General features: G+C 39.7%; 1 protein-coding gene across 1 annotated transcript in view; it reads left to right on the top strand.

Moving 5' to 3' along the window:
• The window catches only part of LOC110964298 (cadherin-20), a 108,297-nt gene that overhangs the window by 40,006 nt on the left and 42,322 nt on the right, over window positions 1-25,969 (top strand). The window lies entirely within an intron of this gene.

Genomic DNA, 25,969 nt, shown 5'->3' with positions numbered 1-25,969 from the left:
CTTACTACTGTTAGTGCTGTAGATGTTGCACGAACACAGATTGACAACTACACTAAAATCATGGACATCCAAGTCTTCAAAGTAAATCCAACACTAAATTGTCTTCAAACTGCATTCTGTCAAATAGCCAGCAGGGGGCGACTCCATTATCAGCAAAAAGAAGTCCAAATGCATAGAAGTCCATGAGAAAATACTTCATTTTTTTCATTTTTCTGACAGAGTTTATGGCCTCAATTGTTAGTTTGAAGACTTTTTAGATGCAGCATGAAGCTCATTTAGTCGATAATGCTTCCATTTAGTGTAAAATAGATAAAGCATTATATTTAGGCAGAAGAGGGTGAAATTTCAAACTCGGGGCTTCATCACGGCTGTTCACAAACCAACAAGTGACGTCACGGTGGCTACATCTGTTTTATACACAGTCTTTCAAAATATAACACTATGGATCTTCCCAATTGAAAATTCAAGTTGTAATATTTAACCCCTTGACGCCTGAATTTATTTATTATTTATGTTAAAATAGCATTTTTTGGGTGTTTTTGCTTTCCAGCTGATGCTAAAATAAGTGATTGTTAATGTATCTATTACACAGAGAACATAGATGCATAGATATATAAGAATAATAATAACAGATACAGAATAATTTGCTCCCACTCTGACCGGTTCAATGAGAAACCAGTGCTTGCAAAAGGTTCCGAGGTACGTATTGAATATGTACAATGGATCGGCTGCAGCCTGAAAGAACGTGGTATGTTGTGAATTCGCGACAACAGGTGTCAAGGGGTTAAAATACTACTTGTTTCTTAATGCTGAAGTTTACAATCATGGAACTACAATGATGTTGGCACCAACTACCAAATTTCTGCCAACTTATAGAACAGACAGAGCACAAGACGAAGTCATTTCCCAGATTAATTAACTGAGAAAATCATCACTGGTTGCAGAACTGTTCAAAAGTCCAACCTAATTTTGGTAATGACAGAAACTTAATTCTGTAGACGGCGCCAGATGCAGCTCACCTCTGTTGACAGACACACGGGGGTTTTAGAAAAACCTGAAATTGTTCCCACATATCATTATCTGAGTAATGAACAGCGGGGCCCAGGACTCATCTTTTCACGGAGATGAATTACTGAGAGAGAAAAGGAAAGAATGGAAGACCTGGGGAAAAAACAACAACACAAAAGCAGCCGAGACGTCGAGTGACAACACAGCCTCGGCACTCAGATCTCAAAGTCCAAGTCTCTGACAACAGAGATGGCAGCGTCTGCACCGGGTGACAGGCCCGATCCATTTGGCTCGGCGGGCGAAGACACAAACACAAGCTGTCTAAAGAGAGTAAGGTAGACTTCAATCAGCTAAAAGGTGATAAAACATAATTAATTCAATCACCCACTCAGTCTGGCTGCCTCCTCTCCCCTCCCCATCCTCTGAGAGCAAAGCCTTTCCTCCTGTAGGGATGCATTCACACAGCCAAGTTAATGGGAAACCGCACTCGGTTTCTTTTCAAAGCCCTTTTCTCCCCATTTACCCGCTGCTCAATGACAGGCTTGGTTCTGCGCGGCTTCACAATGCGGCCGACGCCATTAAACATCCGCCATTACCTGGCAAGAAGAAATCTTTATTCATACGCTGCATGTTGGAGACGCCTTTGATTACTAACTGTAAAACCTGGAAGATGATTAATGAGCAGCAGGTGAGAGATAAAAGACTGCCGAGTGAACAAGACACGCGAGTCTTGGATGCCATTAACCCTCATGTCGTCCTGCGGGTCAAAATTGACCCGTTTTAAAATTAGAAAATGTGGGGAAAAAAAAAATAAAAAATTCCCAGTCAAACTTCTGGCATCCACATTTTCAACATTTTTGGGAAATATTTTAACAAGTTTTGGTGGAAAAAAAAGAATTGTTAAAAAATTCTCTGGATTTTGGTTGATTTTTTATGAATGTTCTTCAAGAAAATATTAGTTTTACTGATATATATATATATATATATATATATATAGATAGATAGATATATATATAGCTATATACATACAGTGCCTTGTGAAAGTATTCGGCCCCCTTGAACTTTTCAACCTTTCGCCACATTTCAGGCTTCAAACATAAAGATATAAAATTTTAATTTTTTGTCAAGAATCAACAACAAGTGGGACACAATCGTGAAGTGGAACGAAATTTATTGGATATTTTAAACTTTTTTAACAAATAACCTGAAAAGTGGGGTGTGCAATATTATGCGGCCCCCTTGCATTAATACTTTGTAGTGCCACCTTTTGCTGCAATTACAGCTGCAAGTCGCTTGGGGTATGTCTCTATCAGTTTTGCACATCGAGAGACTGAAATTCTTGCCCATTCTTCCTTGCAAAACAGCTGGAGCTCAGTGAGGTTGGATGGAGAGCGTTTGTGAACAGCAGTCTTCAGCTCTGCCCACAGATTCTCGATTGGATTCAGGTCTGGACTTTGACTTGGCCATTCTAACACCTGGATACGTTTATTTGTGAACCATTCCATTGTAGATTTGGCTTTATGTTTTGGATCATTGTCCTGTTGGAAGATAAATCTCCGTCCCAGTCTCAGGTCTTTTGCAGACTCCAACAGGTTTTCTTCCAGAATGGTCCTGTATTTGGCTCCATTCATCTTCCCATCAATTTTAACCATCTTCTCTGTCCCTGCTGAAGAAAAGCAGGTCCAAACCATGAGGCTGCCACCACCATGTTTGACAGTGGGGATGGTGTGTTCAGGGTGATGAGCTGTGTTGCTTTTACGCCAAACATATCGTTTTGCATTGTGGCCAAAAAGTTGGATTTTGGTTTCATCTGACCAGAGCACCTTCTTCCACATGTTTGGTGTGTCTCCCAGGTGGCTTGTGGCAAACTTCAAACGAGACTTTTTATGGATATCTTTGAGAAATGGCTTTCTTTTTGCCACTCTTCCATAAAGGCCAGATTTGTGCAGTGTACGACTGATTGTTGTCCTATGGACAGACTCTCCCACCTCAGCTGCAGATCTCTGCAGTTCATCCAGAGTGATCATGGGCCTCTTGGCTGCATCTCTGATCAGTCTTCTCCTTGTTCGAGGTGAAAGTTTAGAGGGACGGCCGGGTCTTGGTAGATTTGCAGTGGTCTGATACTCCTTCCATTTCAATATGATTGCTTGCACAGTGCTCCTTGAGATGTTTAAAGCTTGGGAAATCTTTTTGTATCCAAATCCAGCTTTAAACTTCTCCACAACAGTATCTGGGACCTGCCTGGTGTGTTCCTTGGTCTTCATGATGCTCTCTGCACTTTAAACAGAACCCTGAGACTATCACAGAGCAGGTGCATTTATACGGAGACTTGATTACACACAGGTGGATTCTATTTATCATCATCAGTCATTTAGGACAACACTGGATCATTCAGAGATCCTCACTGAACTTCTGGAGTGAGTTTGCTGCACTGAAAGTAAAGGAGCCGAATAATATTGCACACCCCACTTTTCAGGTTTTTATTTGTTAAAAAAGTGTAAAATATCCAATAAATTTCGTTCCACTTCACGATTGTGTCCCAATTGTTGTTGATTCTTGACAAAAAATTAAAATTTTATATCTTTATGTTTGAAGCCTGAAATGTGGCGAAAGGTTGAAAAGTTCAAGGGGGCCGAATACTTTCATAAGGCACTGTACATATATATATGTATGTATGTATGTATGTATGTGTGTGTAATCACTTTAGATACTTTTAGGATTTTTTTGGAAGGTTCGTACTCATTTTTTGAAAATATTTACAAGAATTTTCTTGCCAGATTTGGGGGATTTTTTTTTTAAATAAAACTTTTAAGGGAAACTTAACCCTTGTGTCACTCTGTGGGTCAAATTGACCCATTTTAAAGTTTGAAAATGTGGAAAAAATATATATGTTCACAGTGAAAATTTCCACATTTTCAACATTTTTTGAGGAAATTTTTTAACATTTTTTTGGTGGAAAAAATGAAATTTAAAAAAAAAACCAAACCTTTCTTTAAGAACATTCGCCAAAAAAAAAAAATCAACCAAAATCCAGCAAAATTTGCTGGATTTTGGTTGATTTTTCGTGAATTAGAAGTTTTACTGATATATATGGAATCACTTCAGATATTTTTAGGATTTTTTTTGGAGATTTTTACTTATTTTTTGAAAATATTTACAAGAATTTTCTTGCCAAATTTGGGGGATTTTTAAAAAAATAAAACTTTTAAGTGAAACTTAAGGAATTATTGAAATTTTCTTCCTGAAGGTTTTGCAAATCTTCAGAAATTTGGGGAATTTTTTTGCTTAATTTTTAGGATTTCTTTCAGACAAAGAAACAATATTTTTGGTGCCTGTAAATGAGGACAGCAGCAGGGTTAACATCCCAACTAAAGTCAAGAACGATTGTACTCGACCGTATTGCAAAAAGAGATGAAGAAACGGGTCGGGGAAGTGGAGGAAACGAGCCAGCATCAGATTTCTCTTTGTCAAGCTGGTGTGAAATATGCACTGGGAAAATTAGCCGTTTGTCTGAAGATTACCGCCTGGCCTGGAGGTAGATGTGTAGAGATCAGAGGGTGATTTGTGAGGCCAAAGTGTGCGAGTGGGTTGGATGTTCATTTCAGGAGGTATATCCCTGAGAACTGGTGCGCCGGTGAAAGTAGAATCCACTTCCCCCCCCCCTGAGGTGCTCTGCTAAGGAGTGAGAACAATAGCCGGGCGATGGCAGAGTCGTGTTTCAGCACAATCGCCGTCCTGCTGCAATACAAAGCAGCCGCATCCCGTCTCCCATGACAACCAAACCTGGAGCTCAAGGGAGCAGCAGGACGAGGTTCCTCCTCTACCAGGCCACAAGAAGATGAACCAGCTCCTCAAAACGAGAAGAAAACCTTAAGTAGATCAGCAGAAATCAATGACTTCTGCTTGTTCTCCCTGAAAGACTCCACGGCTTTCATTGGTCCGACATCGCTTCGGTACATCTCGGTCAATACTGCTTTCAAGCTTTTCTGTAACGTTGGAGCCGGATTGTATCAGCGTCTTTTGATCTTTTTCTTTTTGATGCTACACAAATCAATAGTGGTGTAATTAACAGATGTGTCACATCAACAATGATTACGCAAACACTGCAAAAAAATAAAAGAAAATTTTAAAAATGTTAAAAAAATTAAGAATATGGTAGAGAGGGTGCCAGAACACACTTAAAAAAACATTTAATAAATATAGAAAAATGGCTAAAATAGCCATAATTTTTTCAACATGTAAACTAATACCTATTTGCTGTGATTTTACTAGATATCTGTAATTTCAGAAAAAAATAAAAGTTTAAAAGAATAGTCACTATTTTTTAAATCATTAACATACTATTTAAATTCTTTCAAATACAGACAAATATCTGTAAAATAATTTTTTGCTCAGAAAAAAACAAGATCTTTCAATCAAAAGAACAAAATATTTCTTTAAAACTGAATTTTCATGTCTGCATGAGTTTTGGCCTTTTTTTAAATAAAAATACAAAAATGTCAGCATGTAAATTCATAACTTTCTGTGACTTTACTAGACATGACTTAAAACTGCAAATATATACATAGTTTTTCTTTCAAGTTACAAATGTCTTTAAGATAATCTTGCTTATTTAAATACAGTAAAAAATAGTGTAATTTTAAACCCAAACCATTTATAAAATAACAGATTTTTGATAAGACTTTCTTTTTGACTATATTCAGCATGTAAATTAATACTTTGAACACCAATTCTGTGATTCTACTAGATAGTATCCGTAATCTAACAGAACAAAGACAGCCTGCAAAATAACAGTAAATTGTCCCAAAAAATTACAGTCAAAAACTGTTCTGAAAATACAGATTCTTTTTTTTCTTCCAGTGTATAATGAAAACTGTTGCTTCCCGCTGGTGAACAACAGGCTGCCGGCACCTCTGCAGAGCTTTTCTGGCCTCTTTCATAGAGTTTAACTAACAGCTACTGTGTGTTCGGTCCCTCTCTTGTCACTCTAATAAATCCTGTTTAAAGCAGCAGCATGAAACGGTTCTTAAAAGGCTTTGATAAACCTGCTGTGTACCTGCCCTCTGTCAAATGACAGACGACTCCTGAATACCCGGTGAAAGAAGAGAACAGCTACAGAAGCACATTTCTCTCAGGAGTTGGTTAAAAAAAATGGGAGCTCAACAGGAAGTCAATATCGGAAAATTACATCCAAAGAACATGTCTGCTAGGTGTATTAATAGCCAGCCTTTTGTTACCAATAGCTACTTAGAAATGTTTTTTTTTTTTAAAAAAGCTTTTCCCAGGGACATAAAACCAAAAAACAATTTTTTAGACAAATACTAAAATAAACATGATCTACTTCAATACTACAACTGCATTTTGTTTCAGTTTAGGTAACTTTGACATTAAAACACCTCATTTGAGCATTTTTTTGCAGAAACTTTTTGTCTTACAGCAGTCTGAGCCGCTGCACTACAGTAACTGAGTGGAGACTAGAGGCTTCTCTACGCACAGCCAACCAGCTAGGATGCGTTTAGGGAATGTCTGTAAATCGAAGTGACATAAAACAAACGACTCACAAGTTAGCAGTTTAGCCTGCACAAAGTACATAAGAATGATATCAGACAACCTCACGAAAAAAATCTAGTGACAAAATAATCAGATTTATATTAATTTACTGTCACTGTTGATATTTCCATCAGTACAAAACTAAGGTACGCAAAGACTAGTTAAGCTAATTAATACAACGTTAAACCAAAAGCAAACAAAAAAAAAACATTAAAAATTTACTTTTTTAAAAAATTGGGGTTTCAGCTGAGAACTTTGGCAGCACCAGTGTTAAAAGCTAGTCATAAGCCTTCCAGCTGTATTTTTCTATCAATACACTTGCTAAAGGGTCTTTCATGGTAGTAAGTGATTAAGTTAGAGGCTAACAACAATTGGTAAAGAAAGGTGGAACACTTAGCTAGCAGTTGTCAAGACTAACCTAGCTAAAAAGCGGAGCAAAGGCTGAAATCATTCTGAACTTCAGTGATGAGGTTGCCGTTTCCATATGTGATGAATTAGTAAAAATGAAGATAAACATAAATCAGTTAATTGCCGCTGATATTTCAACAAATTTAAAATAAAAACAACGGATAAGGCAAAAGATGAAGGACAATCAAGTCAGAAAATATATTGTAGATTAGCTGTAGTACCTGGGTGTACCACTAGGTGGACACTTTCTGCACAATTAGATGGATGGAAGGAGCTTGATTGCGTTTAATATTTTGGCGAACCAAGAAGATGGTCACTCAGACAATGGGGAGTTCCATCTTGTCAACCACAGCATTGTGGAGGGGTTTAGCTAGCAACGAACACAATGACAAAGACTTACGAGACACTTAATGACTTCCAACTAGAGCTGAGTTGACGTATTCAAAACAAGTTAGAGTCCACGAGAGAGTTTTCTCCTTTTTAGAGATGATGACTTCAGTCTGTCGGCTCAGTTGCAGGGAATATATTGCTTTTATATAAGAGCTTTTTAGCAAACAAAACATTAGTGAGCAATTACATGGATTGATGTTACGTCAAAAATGACTAAACTCAATCACAGTGAGCTCACGTTCTAAACTAACAAAAGACGAACGACATGCATGTCAGAAAATACATTGAAGATTAGCTGTAGTACCTGGTTGCACCACTAGGTGGATACTTACTGCATAATTAGATGGAAGGAGCTTGACTGCGTTTAATATTTTGGTGAATCAAGAAGGTGGTCGCTCAGACAATGGGGAGTTCCATCTTGTCTACTGGAGCTTTGTGGAGGCGTTTAGCTAGCAACGGGCAACATGACAAAGACTTATGAGACGCTTAATGACCTCCACCTAGAGTCTTCCAGAACCACCAAGTGGCAAATAATTGTGCAGGGATTATCATGTGTCCGTGGTTAAAATGAGATATATATTTTTATTTTTGTTTTAATCATAAGTCAATTTTTAATTGAACACAAAAACTGATGACAATAGTCCTCCTTTGCCGAAACAAGCTTCAAAGGCATTTATTACAATTAAGTATTGTAGATACTGTAGCAGAAAAAGCCATGTTTGCTGTGTTACCACCTCCAGAAGAAATTAAATCGGGAAAGAAAAAGCCTATAAAAAGTTAATTTTCAGTTCCGTTTATGGTTTTCTGCTTTCAGACTTCAGTCTGTCAGCTCAGTCGCGGGGAATATATTGCTTTTATATAAGAACTTATTAGCAAACAAAACATTAGTGAGCAATTAGATGAAAAAGAGAAAGTTAATAAAATTTTAATTGCATTTCATACGGATTGATTTTACGTCATAGATGATTAAAAGTTAATAACATCGAGCTCACGTCGTTCTAAACTCACTTCACATGGATCCTCGGCGTGACTTCTTTCTTGTGCAACTAAACTAACATGTAAACTGATTTTTCTGCGGTTTTTACTCTCCACCTGATGACAGATGACCGCATCACAGTGCAGCGTAGCATAGCCAGCATGCAGGACAGCACATTATAATCCCATTACAAGAAAGTCATTTAGTTTGTATTCAGCCTCATAATCTTGTTCTCCCAAAACCGGCTTTGTATAATGAATAACTTACAATCACATTGTATTAGTTTCTGAAGCTGTTTTCCCCGAGAATTTCAAAGATAAATGGACTGGAGGCAAGTCACACTGCAAAGAATCGCCCCTTAAACTTGTTTCAGGAGCAATTTAAATTATGATATGGATGTTTCGAGCTAAAATCCAGCCTTTGTTTTGGTGCAGTAGTGGGTGATGTTGCTCATCGAGAAAAGACTTACAAGAAGGAAAGCGAGGATAATAGTTAAAAAGAGACGCACAATGAGACGGCGAGCAGAAGGGAAACACAGACGTTTCTGTCTCAATGTGGATAATTACATTTCTACCTTTCTCTGGCAGTCGCATAGCCTTAATGCTCGTAATTAATTTCATTATTTTTGGCCCTGGCTGTTGAGTGCAGATTAGTTCTCTCTGAGTTGTGGGGATAAACACACGGTAATTGCTTATTACTCTCAGAGCCTGCGTTAGATTATACTAAAGCCAGCGAATTAGAAAATATCCAATCACCTTTAGCTAAAACTCAAAACCTGCTGCCGTTATCGTCATCGCTTGTTTCCATTTGTCCAACACATCCTTCGCCGTGTGCGGATCAACCTACAACAATACCCCAGCCGCTGGTACTCGGCTGAATTCGTTCCGCCTTTGTTGTTTTAATGGTGTTTTCCTCCGTTTGTTTGCATTGTTCTCCATGTATGACAAGACTATGCCACAGTACGACCTCCTATATAAATTGTTATGAGTCATTTTGATGATGAGCACGTGTGTTCTTTGAAACGTGGTCAAACTCAGCCAAGCAGCAACAGGAGCAATAATGAAGGGCAGTTCTGAAGTGGACTTATGTGGTTGTTAATCAGCAGCTCCCGACTCAGAATTTACCAGCTGGGACCGAATTGGCAGCTTTCTATTCGTGACGGTGGCTCTCTGGCGTCGGTTTAATATCAAACTGGTTTGTAAAATGGATTGAAATGAGTTGTCACCTGAAAGTAAACACACTTCAAAGAAATATTTATTGGGCGTCAATACCACGAGATGTCTTGTGAAGTTGGACTGATTTACCAGATTCCACCAAAACATCTGTTTTTAATTACATGTCCTGATTAGATCTCAAGATTTCAGCTCCTCCTGTGAGTTTTGTAGCACTTTTCTTGTATGGAGCAATTGGCAAAAATGGAGTGCACGGGGCGTTTGAAGTGGTTGGAATGATGTTGGAGTTCCATTTATCAGAAGATCAGATGCAGCACCATCCACTGGTTGGATCCAATTTGAAGTCCAGAGCAGCTTCTTTTGGTTGATAGTGCCGGGATCTGCATTTCACACTTTGGAAACTCATATCGCAATGTCAAACTGAAGTGAGTTGGAGGTAATGGATCAGGCTAACATTAGCATTGTTCGCTACATTCTATCACAACGGTACTTACTGCTATCAGAAATGATAGCATCTACTGAGGGTCTTGTAGCGGGATTTCTTAATTGCAGGAGAAAAACTACTGTTTACTCTGAAGAAAAGCTCCAAAAGTTCAAACCAACAACAGTAATTTGCACGAGCACACTTAGAAATTTAGGAATAATGAATCCTTTGGCAACTTTCTGCTGCAGAAACTCGAGGTTCCTGCAAGCCAAGCAGCAAAAACACTTTCAAGAATGGCCATATGATCAGTACTTCCAGTCTGATTTTCACTGATGTGTAGGATTCAACAAGTCTTGTGAAAATTGAATAAGTTGTTGTGATTTGCCAGATTCTACCAAAACATCTGTTTCTATTCACACGTCTTGATTAGATCTCAAGATTTCAGCTCCTCCTGTGAGTTTCGTAGCACTTTTCTTGCATGGAGCAATTGGCAAAAATGGAGTTCACGGGGCGTGTGAAGTGGTTGGAATGATGTTGAAGTTCCATTTATCAGAAGATCAGATGCAGCACCATCCACTGGTTGGATCCAATTTGAAGTCTAAAGCATACTTCTGGTTGATGGTGCCAGGATCTATCATATTGCTGTATTTCACACTCTGGAAACTCATATCACAATTTCGAACTGAAGCGAGTCGTAGTTAATGGATCAGGCTAATATTGGCATTGTTTGCCACATTCTGTCACAACGGTACTTACTGCTATTATAAATGGTAGCATCATCTACTGAGGGTCTTGTTAGTGGGGAAAAAGGACAATATTCCTCTAAACAAAAGCTCCAAAAGTGCAAACTAACAACAATAATTTGCACTAGAGCATTTAGTAATTTCAGAACAATGACTCCTTAGGCGACTTTCTGATGCAGAAACTCAAGGTTCCTGCAGGAGAAGTAGCGAAAACATCTTCAAGAATGGCCGTCTAATCCGTCCTTTGGGTAGGATTCAACAGCTTGAACGCCAAGTTAACACCAAATGCACCTGAACAAGTAGTAGTTACTCGATGCAACTCCAGTTCTATAAGCATACATGAAAGAGAAGTGTAGAGGTTTGTTATGCTAGCCTACATTGTTAAACAAAAAAAATCTGTAAAAGAGACTGCAAAAATCTGTTAGCAAGGGTGCTAAAAGAAGCATGTTCAAGAATGGTAAAACCTGTGAAAATAACAGCAAAGTTCTGTAATGTAATTATATTCTGCACTGGTTTAAATACAGATAAACGGTATCACTTCATGATCCAGCATAGTAAAAGAAGAAATTACTATTTCTATAAATGTAGAAACCAAGCACATTGTTATATTTAAATTAATGACTGTCTTTTGTAGCAAAGATGCATGTTTGAATGCTTCCATCTTCAAAAATTATAAGTTATAGGAGACAAAGATTGTCTAAACAAATGTATATAAACTTCTGTTCGTGACTGGAGAAGGTCTGGCCTCATGTTAGATGTAATTCACATTGTCGTTTTTTTTGCCTTATTCTGAAGTACATTGATGCTTCCAATACACAAACAGTGTATGACAGACAGTAGGATTAGGTTACAGCTACAGAAGTACACTTCAAATCTATCCACACGCTTTAAATTAGTAGTAATCCGACACATCCTTCTCTTTTATGAGAAGAATCCTTAAATCTGGTTTTACGTATCCATTGTGAGGCGACACCTGAGCACATCTCCGACTCGAGGCTCAATATGTGTTTACTCAAAGGCGAAGCCACGTCTTATCTGTCACCAGCAGCAGAAAATGCACCTGAGAAGGGCATGGGGCCGTTATGAATGGATCATAACTCCCGTAACAAGATCTCCACCTTATGTTCCATCAGGCGGGATGAGGGCTTGACGGTGACCGAGGTTGTGACAATGCTTCTTTTGTGCGCCGCCCGTTTTCAATCCGGCGAAAAAAAAGCCGACGAGATGGGGGCTAGCGGAGGGTGACCGGGAGAAAACAGATGCTTCCAGGAATGTTTGTGAATACACCCCACCACCGCCACTGCATGTTCTCATTTCTGCATCTTCACGCTTTGCTGCGACATTCTGTTGCAATCGCTTGCAAGCTAGCAAAGCAAATGAACGTAGCAGGCAGCCCCCTCTGACTGCTTTAAAAAAAAAAAATCCCTTCATCTTCTTGTGAAGCTTGACAGGCCAAGAGGCAGCACACACATCAAGGTATGAATGTAACCAGACTCACCTCGCAGATCAAATCCATACTCTCAATTTCTGGAGTTCACGTATACATACGAACGCATGCAGAGGATGTTGAAAGCCTGAGTAGATTTCTTGTTAAGGACTGGAGCAGCTCCTCGGGGATGCAGCAGCCTGGCCCTGCCACTAAAGGTAATAGGGTCAGACAGCTGCATATTAGCCGTGGATCATCTCCTTTGACACAGCTGTTGATCTCCCCGGCAGCAGCAAAGGCAGCAGCAGCAGCAGAGCCCGTATACCTGTACCTGCCAGGCATATCTTTTCCTCCCTCGCTTCCCAGGTACAACTTCACGCCTCGCACATTTTCTCCGTGCAGCCCTCGCCCTCCTGCATGTGAAAGTACGCCAGGTTTGTTTCATGCAAAATGCACCAAAGCAGGTGGCAAACACTCATCTCTTATCTCCAGCTACAGGACACACTTGCTGTAATATTCGGCTCCTACTTCATCTGTCCATGAGGTGTTTTTTTTTTTGTTAGGGGAGTCCCAAGGAGACGGGGAGGTCAGGTCGTTCATTTCACAGAAACAAGAGCAGCTCCGACTGAGAGCGCTGCCTCTCCCTGAGGCCCCTCATTTGAACAAGACAAACACAAGGCATGTAATTAAAGATGTAACAAAAGCTCTGTCAATTGTTTCGCCTCTCATCTCCGCCGGCACGTCGCCTTGCATTACGGCACAGAGCTTAGTCTCTTGAGTTCAGGTTCAGCTGTCCTTGTATCCGACAAAACAAAACAAAAAAAAAAAGACACCTTCTCTCCGTGTTCAAGAGACGAAACTTACTGTTTTGTTTTAAGCTTCATAATATCACTATCGAAGTTAATGAAACCCTTCATAGTGATTTTTATCGCATGGCTGAGCAGGTTGGGATTCGGCGTCTCGCTCAAGGACACTTTGACAGCTCACACAGTTTGCTGATGGACATGCGGCGCTGTGGAGGGAATTGAACCTGCGAGCAGATTTGAGCTTTATCGCAGCTCCGGATGCAGAAATCATCTAATTGATTAAAGTTGAAGCTCAGCGGGCAGAGCTTGAAGAACTGCGAGTTGAAAGAACTCACAAAAGGCTCCAGTCGAAATGTGCTTTTCTAGGAATAACTGGCATTTTCTCCGCTTGGTGGCAAACCACTTGAAACCACTTCCAGAAGGTGCCCGTTTGGGATTTGTGGAATTAATTGGGAGTTAAATGAGCTGCAATGGTACATCCTTCACACGGCAGTTATGAAATAACCCAGGATATAACATGGCACGTTACAAAACCTCAAATGAGAAGACATTGGGTGCGTTCCAACACATACACTATATAGCATGCCAGAGGAAGATTTTGCGTGTCTGCCAAAAATACTAGGATGTCCTACTGAATCCGGTCTCATTTTTCAGCGTGACCGGCAATACATAACCGAATTCACAATGTCGAACTCGCGTAACAAGCTCCAGCTGCCAAGACAACACAAACTTCCACAGATTGCATCAAATAGATAAGCAAGACGGCCAAAGCTTAAGGCGCAATATTACAGTGAAATAGCATGTCCCTATTGTATGTAACAGCTCCGCCTGTGAAAAATATTGAAAGGAAAAAGATTTAGAATGCAAAGATTATTATATGCATTCTACAGTGTCAGTACGTGTAATTTTGCAACACATTAAACAGAGATAAATTAGGAACCAGTCGAAAAACTTACTGAACTTTGAGAACTTCTGCATCTGTAACTACATCCAGACCTGACATTATGACACACTAACACCCCCTGGACACTAAAAGTTTGCAAAAACATGATATTTCTGAGGGTTCTCTGTCAATTTTTAAATATTCTCAGCTTACGACAACAGGAAAATTCATTTTTTGTCTTTAGTCAAGTGCTGAGCTGTGGCAACCCGCTGACATTCTGAAAATGCAAACACTTCAGATAACACAAATTTTAGGGTGCTTTGAGTTTAGCTTCATCAATTCAACACTTGCATGTAGCTCCTATAGTTAACTTTACGATAGAGTACCACTTCAGATTGCTGTTGCTTTTGTTTTCATGCACAGAAAAACAGTGCAACACGCAACGTTGACATTCAATGGGTCTTGGGCTCATATGTATGGTACTGAGTACCAAAAGGGCAAAAAACATCTTTAAACAGCAACTTATAGGTTGGCGACCACCATGAACACATGTTAATGTAAAGAAAAATTAGTTGGGTTTTACAGTAGATTTTGAAATTGTTATAGCAGTAGTCAAGCTAGGTCCAGTTTAACGATAAAAATATGGATCCTAGAGCTGCATTTCACACTAAACAGGTGGAAAATGTATATTCATAGACATACACTACCATTTAATAGTTTGGAGTCACTTAGAAATGTCCGTATTGTTGGAAGAAAAGCAGTTTTTTTCAATGAAAACAACATCAAATTAATCAGAAATCCAGTCTAGACATTGTTAATGTGGTAAATGACTATTCTAGCTGGAAATTTTTAATGGATTATCTCCATGGGGTGCAGAGGAACATTTCCAGCAACCATCACTCCTGTGTTCTAATGCTACATTGTGTTAGCTAATGGAAAACATGGAATTGCTTTGGTGTCCCCAAACTTTAGAACCATGTATGTTACAGCTAGATAATTATGAGCCTGGTGAGTGCTAGAGTCCAGGAACAGAAGAAATACCTGAACCTGCTGCTGATGGTGGACCTGACCCAACTGTATGCATCAAACTATCCAAATTAGCCATCGATTTTGAACGCCCTGACTTAGATAATCCACTAGAAACCCCACTTCTGTTTAAAATGCACACAACCACAATTTTTGTTATAGATGCAGCATTGAAGTCTGAACTCCTCTCCTACATTAAAGCTAACTAGCTGTTCAACCTGCACAAACAATAATTCAGCAATGCGTAGAAACGACTTCGTACTGAAATGTAGTTCAACACATTGTGGAAAAACACCCCTGAAAAACTTCTTTATGCCTTCTCAAACATTAAACCATGCATTGGCTTTTCAAACAATCATTTATAAGTATATATTAAGTGAAAAAAATCAATCTGCAAGTTGCTCTTTAAACAAGCCCCCAGGGCAGCTAAACAAACACTGGCAATCTGAATTAACACATCAATTAATTAACGTTTGTGGACCAACCTCCTGCTCCCATTTGACCCGCCAAAGTCAACTTATCTTGAAATGCCTGAAGCTTAACTTTGGCTCAACTATTTCGTGTTTCTTCCTGTAGACACGTTTTCCAGAAACCGATTCAGTGAGCACAACGTTCTCATTACGGCTACAAAAATTTGACAAAAGTGAGATTATGGCGAACTGACCAAAGCCTGGAATGAGTTAAACATTAATGCAGCAATTGGGTGTCACCAAAAACCTGAGATTTAGCTGCTAATAAATACTTTTAGGAAAAGGAAGCTACAGCTCCACTGCAGAATAAACTGTAAAATGAAAACTTCAATCTTCTGTCAGTGATGTTTCTTTCATAGTTGGATTTTATTGGCTTTCCTGTAATGAAATTTGCCAGTATTAAATAGGTACAGGAGACAGTTCTGTGGTTTTTATAGTGTGTCACTTCTTTTTCCAGGCTTGAACTTTAAAATACATTGACACTAACGTACATTCTGCTCCTAATATTCTGTGTCACACTGACTTTCTGGCTGCAGCATCTCTACTAAATTTGCAGATGTCAGTTCGGTGAACGTGAAGGTGTCACATTATCCCGTTTTTGTGCGTTGTGGGGCTGAATTCTGGATTAATTTTCGTGCAGATAATGCCCAGATCAGTCCCAGAAGTGTCACATCTTCAGAAGCTCATTCACGGCAGCGGCAGAAGTGACGGCAATTAATTCCGACTTTGGGAGCGCCGGACCGCTTTCTTCTGCGTTCGTCGATACCAAATGTTTTCACGTTCTCAGGGATAGTTTTTGTCAGCTCCGTAAATGAGGTATTAAAATTCTCCTTTGCTTTCAGCGGCTGTCTATCACCCACAGAGGGGGGGGGGGGGGGAAATGACTCTCCTTTAGAAATAAGTGATGGTGACGTCTCTCCAACGCCTCCGGATTCGGCGACCCTGATTCCTCCCTCAGAGTGGAGCCGAGCTCAGCGGTGGAGTCATTAGAGCAGTGGGAGCGAGATGATTTCAGATCAGTTTGTCACCTACCCCTGGGTTGCCACCTCAGCGCAGCGTTAATAGGAACATTATTAAATCAGCAAGAAAAACAGGTGCCAGATTTCACTGACAGCCACTTAAACCTTTGTTTCCTCACTTTCTTCTGATTTCTCCATTTCCTTTTTCTGTTTCCTGAGCAGACTAATAATACGTCTAACCCACCATTCAGGGAGATACAAGATAAAAAGTCAATTCACTTGTTGGAAAGTCGGAATGAAAAGAAGCTGTTATTTATTCATCCTTGGGCTTAATTTAAGTGTTAAGTTTGGCTATTATTACCTGAAAAAGTCATTTAAATGGAAAGAATTAGGCAGCTTTTGTATGAGCAGATCTATCAGAGTAAAACTAAAATGAGGGCTGGAAAAGGTCTAGGTGAGAGTGCCCTTGGAAAAAAAGCTGAATTTTGGAGTCACACTAGCTGAAAAGATTGAAAATGACAAAAAAAAAAAAAAAAAAAAAACGAGACAGAAAAACAAATACTTAAATTGACAAAACTGAGAAAAAAGCAGCAGAAAAGACTGAAAATGACAAAAAAATTGACAGAAAACATAAAAGACTGAAAATGACAAAAAATGAGACAGAAAACCACAAAAAAGATTGAAAATGACAAAAAAATTTGACACAAAACAGCAGCGATGGTACAGTTTATACTCCATGTTTCTTTTGTTTGCTAACCCTACTCTAATCACAGTAACAGGGTTGCTAATCCATGCTAATATTAGCTTTTTCTCAAGAGTAGAAGCTAGATATTTAGCTAGCTGTTAGTGCTAACAAATTTACTGATGGAAAAGGTTGGTTGTACTGCAGTAAAAAATGTTAAACTGAGAATTCAACGTGAGTACATCATTTTTTCACAATATATTAAGCAACATAACGTAAAAAAATAAATATATCTGGTTAACATCAATGTTGGGAGAAACATTCTTGTTGATGAACCTTCCTGTTTTTATTGTTCTTTTCTTGTAGGTTTATTAGCAGTTGGCATCAGCTAGCTTAGTTTCTGGCTTCTACTCTGTTCATTACAGCTATGTAGCTTATAGCACCACCTTCTGATGACTACATATAGTTTATTCACTCCAGGGAAGTTAATGGAAACCGGTCTATTTTGCATTTCATTTACATATTTTCTCACAACATTCTGCTTCAAAGTTTGTTGAAAATTGTATTAAAGCAGAGCTAATGCTAGCCTAGCCCTGCTAGCACTGGAATATGATAACAAAACTTTACTACTCCTGAAGAAAAATGGTTTTGCCAGATATTGTTGACAAAAATCAATTAGGAAAGAAAAAAAATATGATACATTACATAGAATAAGTAAACAGAGTGAGGAAGTTATGAAATATTGCATGCTAATACAATAACACACCAGAAAATTAAGGAGTCAACTTGATAATGAAAATACTACCACAAAAAACAGATTTAAAACTAAGGTAAACTACTGAATACAGAGATTTAACTAATTCAGCTTGAATGTGATGGATGTTCGTTTGCATTTAAAGATCTTGTACTCAAGTTTTTGACCATGCTAACATTAGCATTTAGCGCAAATCCACTAGCACAACAAGCCTTAACTAAGTAAATATAATAATGTTGCTGTACAACCTCAATTTAAATATTTGTACACAACATTTCAGACTAAAAATAGAACATTTCTTGGATTTATCACATTGTAAACTGAAATTTCTTCCCACTCTGTCATTTCTATCTGATCAGTCCAGTGTTGGGCTCCACTCCTCTCTCTGCCTTGTTATCCCTCCACAGTTCATACAGCATGTTTAATGCAAATGCAGTCTCGACAAACGCTCAGATGAGGTTGCACAGAGGCTTGCTTACAGAGACTCACATGAAACGAACACATGTATGTTTTATCCCTGTGAAGCCGGCCATTCGGGGGTTTTAATCGCTAAGTGCACTGATGAAAAAGTCATGTTCTTTGATAAAAGGGTTCCCGGCTACAGTCCAGGAACCTCTGACCTCCAGGAAGCACAGCCGCAAGAATGAAGCACAGAACAGGTTTCGCGTATCCAAGACCTTCTGAGCTGAGCAGTTCCTTTGAAGCTTTTAGTTGCCAGGTGACAGAGGAAATAATATTTTCCCTCACGCTATTTGACCAAGTGCCGGAGTCTGACTCCAGGTGGAGGGAGGACTTCTGTCCTAATTGATTTTTTCATGCACTGGTAGGTAATGAGGAGTCGGACGGCGCCAGGCGCCAGCTTCATCTACAGCGACTTTTAGATGATTATAATGGAACCAATAAACCTCTTCCTGCTGTAGCTCCTGCTCTTCCCCGTCTGTTTGGATTTACTGTGTTTATTTGACCGGAAAAAGACAAATTTTCACGTACGAATCTCCGGAAAGAGCCGGTTTATTTTTATATTCCGCTGTGATAAGGCAGGTTTGTTTGGAGGTGGAAGCAGAAGGGTGGAGTGTCGGACGGTGTTGTTTAAACCCCCGCTGAACTATTTCTTCCTCTGATCACTAGATCAGTGTAGAACTACACACACGCAGAAAGCCAACAAAGGAGACATTTATCCAGAGAATGTTTGTTTCTGGATAGCTGTGGCTGCCTGTGCATACACCCCCCGCATACTAAACATGTAATGGAGCGCACACACTCCCTCTAATTGTTATTCTATTGACTCTGGGAAGTGACGGCAGGAACTCGGACGTAGTCAAACCCGCCGATGCGAGTCGCGTGCAGTTTCTACCTGGCACAAGCCTGTCTGAACCACAGATATTTGTCCATGAGATCAAATAAGTTCAGTTTCTGTGCCAGAGGTGTTAAACTCACTTTAGTTCAGGGGCCGCATTCAGCCCAATTTGATCTCAAGTGACCAGTAAAATCACAGCATAACCACCTATAAACCACAACTCCAAAGGTACGTTCTAAAAATGTTCACATTTAAGGAACTATCTTTTTACGAAACATCATGAACAATCTGAAACTTCTTAAGTCTATCATTTACACATTACAACCTACAGATCACAGAGTGTTTACAAAGGCACAAAACATTTAGTCACAGGTGTCTGGAATTGGATACAGTATTTTACTTTACGATCAAAACGACGAAAGTCTGGCAAAGAAAAACAACAAAAACAAGACGAAATATTACAAAGCAGCAAAAAAAATGGACAAACATAAGAAAAACAAGCGTGACAAAAGGAAACAAAACGACAAAAAACATGAGAGAAACGACAAAAGTCAGACAAAAAACAACTAAAAAACAAGACAAAGCCACAAAAAATGGACAAATAACAAGCGAGACAAGAAAAGACACAAAACAACAAACGAGACAAAACAAAAAAACGAGATAGAAAAAAACAAAGCCAAACACAAAATGACAAAAGACGTCTTACTAACAGGTCTTACTAACAAGCCACACATACTATAGACATTTTATTATTTGTATTTTTAAAATTTCACACACTTTTATCTGCTCTGTCAACACTGCCTCCAGTTCAATCAAAGAGTCCCAAATTTTTTGTTACATGATTGTTGGTTGCAGTTAAGTCAATAATACCTTTGTGGTTGTGCCAAGAAGCACAGCATTTTTAGTTGTTTAAAGACTGTGGAGTACATCGCTTATTTTTGGTGATTTTTTTGAAATGGAGACACTAAATATCACAATTTTCAGCTAAAATTTGATCACGTTTCTCAGCCAGGCAGCATGTCAAAGACCAAAGTGTGCCCCACAGCGAAAAGTCCAACGATTTCTCTTGTTTTTGTACTTTGTAGCTCAGTTAAATGTATCATTTTGGTGACTTTTTAAAAGAAAACACACCTTTTAAACCCACAGGTGGCTTCTGGAGTCCAGAGGATTAAATAAGTTCAGAAGAAAATCCATCTTCGATAATTACAAAGGATTTCAAACACTACCAATGCTGTGTTTCTTTGCTCCATTATTGCTCACCGTTTACTCATGTTTCACTGCAATTTAAAGTCCTGCACCTCTATGGAAACAGCACAACCATGGCTGAAGTAGAGAGAACTCAGAAAGGTCTAGTTCGTATACCCTCCTTGTAAAAAAAAAAAATCTAACAAAGAAACAAATGCAGATTTTTTTAAAATAATTATACTGATGGTCACCATTAAGTCCAGAACAGTTTTGTGTTTGTGTTAAGTGCAGAATTCTTTGGTTTCAGAGATAGTTCTTCAAGAAAACGCTTCATTTTTGGCAATTTTTTTTGTAAATGAGACCTGCAAGATTCTGATTAAACATCATCTCTTTGAGCTAAAATCTGAATATGTTTACCAACCAGGCAGCATGTCAAAGACCAAGGAGTGTTAGACAGATGAAAATCCAAGGATTTTCTTTGCTTTTGTCGTTTCTGGCTCTGATAAATTGTGTAATTTTAGGGACTTCTTAAAAAGAAAACGTGTATTTCAAAACTGACTGTGTTTTTTGGAGTTCAGTAGGTCACATTCTTATTCACTGTGGATTCATTTTTCACTTTAATATAAAGCTCATTGAAAACAGCTCAAGAACTAACAACTAGAACTCGAGGTAATTTGGAAAATTTCGTCTTTGTATGAAACAGTTTTAAGCCTTATGTCATGAACAAAGACAAACAAATGCAGAATTGTTATGATTATGCTTTTAAGTTGCTGTTAAGTCAATAACAGCTTTGTCCTTGCAGAATTTTTCCGGTTTCAGAAATTGTGCTTCGAGCCAACACTTTATTTTTGTCGATTCTTTAAAGTGAGACATGCAGAATAAAGTGATTTTGAGCTTAGATTTGGTAAAGTCCCTCGACTGAATAGCATGTCAAAGACCAAGGAAAGCTAAAAAAAAAAGAAAGAAAGAAAGAAATCCAACAATACCTTCTGTTTTTAGAGTTTCTGGCTCTGATAAAAGCGTGTTATTTTGCCCTTCAAACTCACCGGTGGCTTTTGGAGTTCAAAGGGTTGAATAAGTTCAGCAGAAAATCATATTCTGTGCCTGCAAAAGGTTCCGAACGCTGCAGAGTTAAACTCTCTGGAAGGGGGATGCTATTTTTCATTTGGAGAAACATGTTTTCCTTTCTTCTTTTTTACATTCATTTTTGTTGACTTGCGTGTAAATAATTAAGCAGCAACAACACAGCAGACAGAATGCATTCATAATTCAGGCGTCTCATGTCCTGCGTGCATTTGTGTTTTTGCCTCGTTGCGTCAGTCGCGACGTACGGCCCTAATTTTTCGACTTCAAAAAAAAAAAAAAAAAAAAGGAGAGTCGCTCCAGTCTTTCATTTCAGATTCGGCGGCACTAATAGGGTCACGGGGACGGGGCAGGGAGTCGAGGTTATGGGGTATGACAGAACAGGGCGGGGTAAATATCAGAGCTGCTCCTGAGGTTTTTGTGGTCCTGCTGCTTCGAGGCCCCGCGTCGCCTCGGCTCCTGTCAGCTCATCAAGGCCAAGTCCCTGCCTATCCACGCTGGAATACCGCATCAAACGGCCCGGGGAGTCTTTTATCCCAAACAGAATGCCGCCTCCCGTCACGGCGGAGGCTTCGGCAGCGAGCAAAGTTTATCGGAGGCGGAGTGAAAGTCAATACCCCTGCTGAGGTGGCGTAGCTCCGACACGAGAGATGAAGCCGAAGGGGGGCAAAACCGGTGAAAAGGTCACCAGAAAAATGGGATCCCGAGTTTGTCTCGACACAAAGCAGCTCGGATGAAGCCAGGCAGGCACTTAATGTCACGGTTCACTCCTCCGACCCCTGTGCCAATTCTCATGTCTCACAATTAAGGGCAAACATCTTTATTTTTGTCTTTTCCACCAATTACTGTAAAGGTTACCGCAAACTTGGACTGTGTATACAAATCCTCCTTCACGTGTGTTTTCCCCCCGCCAACCGACTCGAACAAAAGACACGATGACTTCCCATCGTCTAATTTCCCTTTGTTTTCGACCCGTAGCCAAAAATCAGACATGAAAAGGCTCGACTGCGCACCCCAAAGACAGAGAGGAGCTCTTTGTACTCGGGCTTGTTCTGCTCCATGCCATTTTTAATCTCAGGCAGAAGGGAAGAGAGCTGCTCCTCTTATCTTAGATGACATGGAGGCTTTGCTCCCTCTCTCTGGAGCTCTCTCATCTCGCTCTTCTGAAACCTAACCCTCTTTCATGCTTTTCCCCTAGCGGTGGTTGTGGTGGCGAAGTGATACGACGAATGAGACCGGCTGGGATTTTGTTTAGGCTGTTCCATCTGAAGGCCGTTGCATGATAAGTGAGGGTATTACCTTCCCGCTCTGTAGTTCTGATGAAGTCCGATGGAGCTAACGGTCATTATTTTTAATGCCCATTTGATACGCAGCGCTATGAAGAGCTCATTTAACTTTTAATCTTGGGAGAGCTGGTCAGGGATGTTGATTAAGTTGAGCATTCTCTGTTTTCTCTGGCTCCACACCTCTGAAATCTCTTTATGTGGTGGCAGTAATGGAAATGGTAGAAACCTGTTTTCAGTAGGTGATCCTGTGCTTTGTAGAGGTCTGTGTGGCTTGCAAGAAAAAAATATAAAGATCGTGTCATGGGTGAGAAGATGTGGCACCACCATTTTTCTTCATGAAACATCGTTAACCCTTTGATGCACAGTGTGGGTCAGGAGATACTCATTTTCCATTGGATTTGGGTCACTTTTGACCCATTTTGTGCATCAAATGGTTAAAGAAGTCTGTAAAACTTGAGACATTACACTTACAACAGCAAATAAGCTTGTTTTTTCCCCCCACTCTCTTCAAATCTATTGAGGTTTCATGTTACTTGAACTTTCACAGCACATTGAAAAGCAGAAACTAAACAACTTTGGTTTAATTTTTGTGTTCTGTGTCCTCATTTCAATTCAAAGCTAGGCCTGGTAAAGTAAGGATCCAATTCGGACCTCTTAATACATATTATCTGCCAATAAATGATAGTATTTTCAGAGATAATACACACTTAAAGTATTGTAGATCAACTGTAGTACTCATTTTTAACACAAGGTGGAGCCTTTTACTGTTTTACACTGTAGAAACCAGAGAAAGTGGGCACTTTAGTGTTGGGTTAGGGTTAGTAAAGGGGCATCATGACAAAGTCTTCTGTGATGCTTAATGACTCCAGCTCTGCAAACAAGTGTGAGAGTAGTGAGAAACTAGGACAGAATTGATAAATCTCAGCCATTTTTAGTCACATTTCTGCTAGAGATGAGCAGACAATCAGGCCTAAGTTCATGTATGTGCAAAGTGCTCACAGATTTATAGCATTATTAACACCGATCGATGAAAACCAGCTTAACAACTCAAGAAATCAGTAAAATGAAGGCATGTCAGAGGTACGATGTACAGTAAAAATATAACTAAGTGAATTAAAGGGTAGACGATTTTAATCCAAGTACAAGCAGTTTACAGGAAATGAAGTTTTAGAGCGCAATAAGACAGCAATCACCATCAACCACCTGGAGACCACTATAGCGTCATATTAAGTGTCCAAAAGCTAATTTTAGACTAAATTATTGCCAACAATAAAGTCATGTTTATGTAACAACAAAACTAAAAGACACTGGATAATTCCTAGAAAGAAATGAAGAGGTGAACATCATGAATTAAGATATTAGATACCACTAACTAGAGCATAGTAAGATGTGGGTTTTCCACTCAGAATCAGTGTCTATGTTTGTACATCAGCCTCAGCTTGCTGTACTTCACTGAAATAAAAAAATCTACATCTTTGCCCGAGTTTTAGTTGGTTGCTTTGGAATTTGAGTCAGAGTGCAGAAGATACTTGTAGTTTCTTAGAAGAAGTTTTTCCATGACACTATTTACGTATTTTCATCAGTTTTTTTCGAATGCCATACATCAAAATGTGCAAAATTTTTGACTTTTGCACTGTTGGTTGGACGAAATAGCACAAAATTAGAGTCACACTGACATCTCAAAGAGTTTTGTAAAGTAAAGTGGTTCAAAAATAATAAATAAAAGGATAATAAATTGTTTTACTACATCTGGATGCCTCATCACCCACCAACACTGTCTATGTGTGGATTGAATTTAACATTAGAGCCGGTGGATATTAAATGCCTGCTTAGGGATAAACAAAACCAGAAAACAAGTGTGATTAATGGAGTGATGAGGAAACCTTGATGTAAGCCTAACAAGCATGAAATCTGCTTTCCTCATGAAAGAGCTCAAAAGTTGGTTGTAAGTCGTGTAAAAGGTACTCTGAGGTGACAGAACATGTCACGGCTTCACTAAAACCTCCAGAGGAGGCGTTCTGGGCCGGGTCCATGAAAGCACCGTGTCCCCTGAAACATGCCGCATATCACCACAAAACCAAAGTCCAGCAACAGCAGAACACAACTGTATCCAATCTATTTCTACGGCGGATCGGGCCCTTTGTGAGGCGACCCGGTGGGACTTGTTTTCCAGACGTCCGCCACCAAAACAGCTTTAGCAGACAGAAGCCCTTCTATAAGCACTATAGGTTCAATTTGTTCTGCCAATTATAACCCCGGCTCTGCCACAGGGATGGAAGGTGCCGTTCAATAGGCCTGAATGCCACAAAGAGGGAGCCCCTGCCTCTTTTTTTTTTTATTCTGGGGGTCCAGTCAAGCATTTGCTAACAGATTGGCCGGGGCGCTAACCAGTCAGGTCTTCAAAGAGACAAAGACAGCGAGGAAAGGGAGGGGAGAGCAGCGGTGAAGAAGAATGACCTGCCAAATGAGAAAGAAGACATATTGAAAGGGACAGAGTGGGAGAAAGAAAAAACATATTGAACCAATGGAGAGGTACAACCTTTTGACCATCTGGCTCGGTGGGTGACAACAGCCTTCATCTGTATTTTTAGAGCCGTACAACACACCAAATTACTCTGTCAGGAAGATTAAGGAGAGTCAAAGGGCTGTCAAGTGGAAAGAAAAAAGAGCAAAGTCGTCCCGGCGGGCTGCAAATAGTGGAGAAACTTTACTCGCTGCTGTCTGAAGCCCCCGTCGCATTATTTTGTCTGTAAACATAATATGGAAACAGTTCAGACGGCGTAATGAAAAACACAAAATATGAACACAAGCAGCCGCCTCGAACACTTTCTGTGTAATATATTCTCATTTCTGTTTTAACATGGTTGAGTACATCCCCAATATGATTTCACTTTCCCTCGTCCTTCTCCTGAGGAGAAATATGACTCGGCTCTGAAAAAGCTCTTTTTGCTGCATTAATTCCATGATTGCTTAAATGAAACACTGCTATTTTCTTCGCTCGCCGCTAAACAGGGATCAGATCTCCGTGACCATGACTAATCTTCCGCCGCGCTCATTGTGTGTGTTGGCGTGCGTCCTTAATTTTTCTGGATCTTTTTGCCAATTTGGAAAACTAATTGCTTTGACTCTGACCGGGCAAGCAGCGGAATATAATGCAGTTTAAAGCTTCATCTTTTATGCCCATAAATCCCTCCACAGATCCGGCCGTGTACAACACCGGCTCATTAAAATGCATTAAGGCAGGTTCGTGAGAGGGAAGGTGATTTTTTTCTTGCCTTCGTCTTTCTTTCTTTTACCCCCTTCATCCTTTTTCTACTTGGCTGGTCAGTGATCCTGCACCCTTAGCAATCTCCAGAGCTTTTCCCCACCACGCTGGTCACTTTATTCACTTGCAAATGCCCCCGGGATGAAAGAAAAGCCGGAGCTCTACTCTCCACCGCT

This window comes from Acanthochromis polyacanthus, chromosome 20 (assembly GCF_021347895.1).
Source record: "Acanthochromis polyacanthus isolate Apoly-LR-REF ecotype Palm Island chromosome 20, KAUST_Apoly_ChrSc, whole genome shotgun sequence".
NCBI lineage: Eukaryota > Metazoa > Chordata > Actinopteri > Pomacentridae > Acanthochromis > Acanthochromis polyacanthus.
The sequence above is the reverse complement of the archived record's forward strand: the minus strand, read 5'-3'. Positions and strand labels throughout refer to the sequence as shown.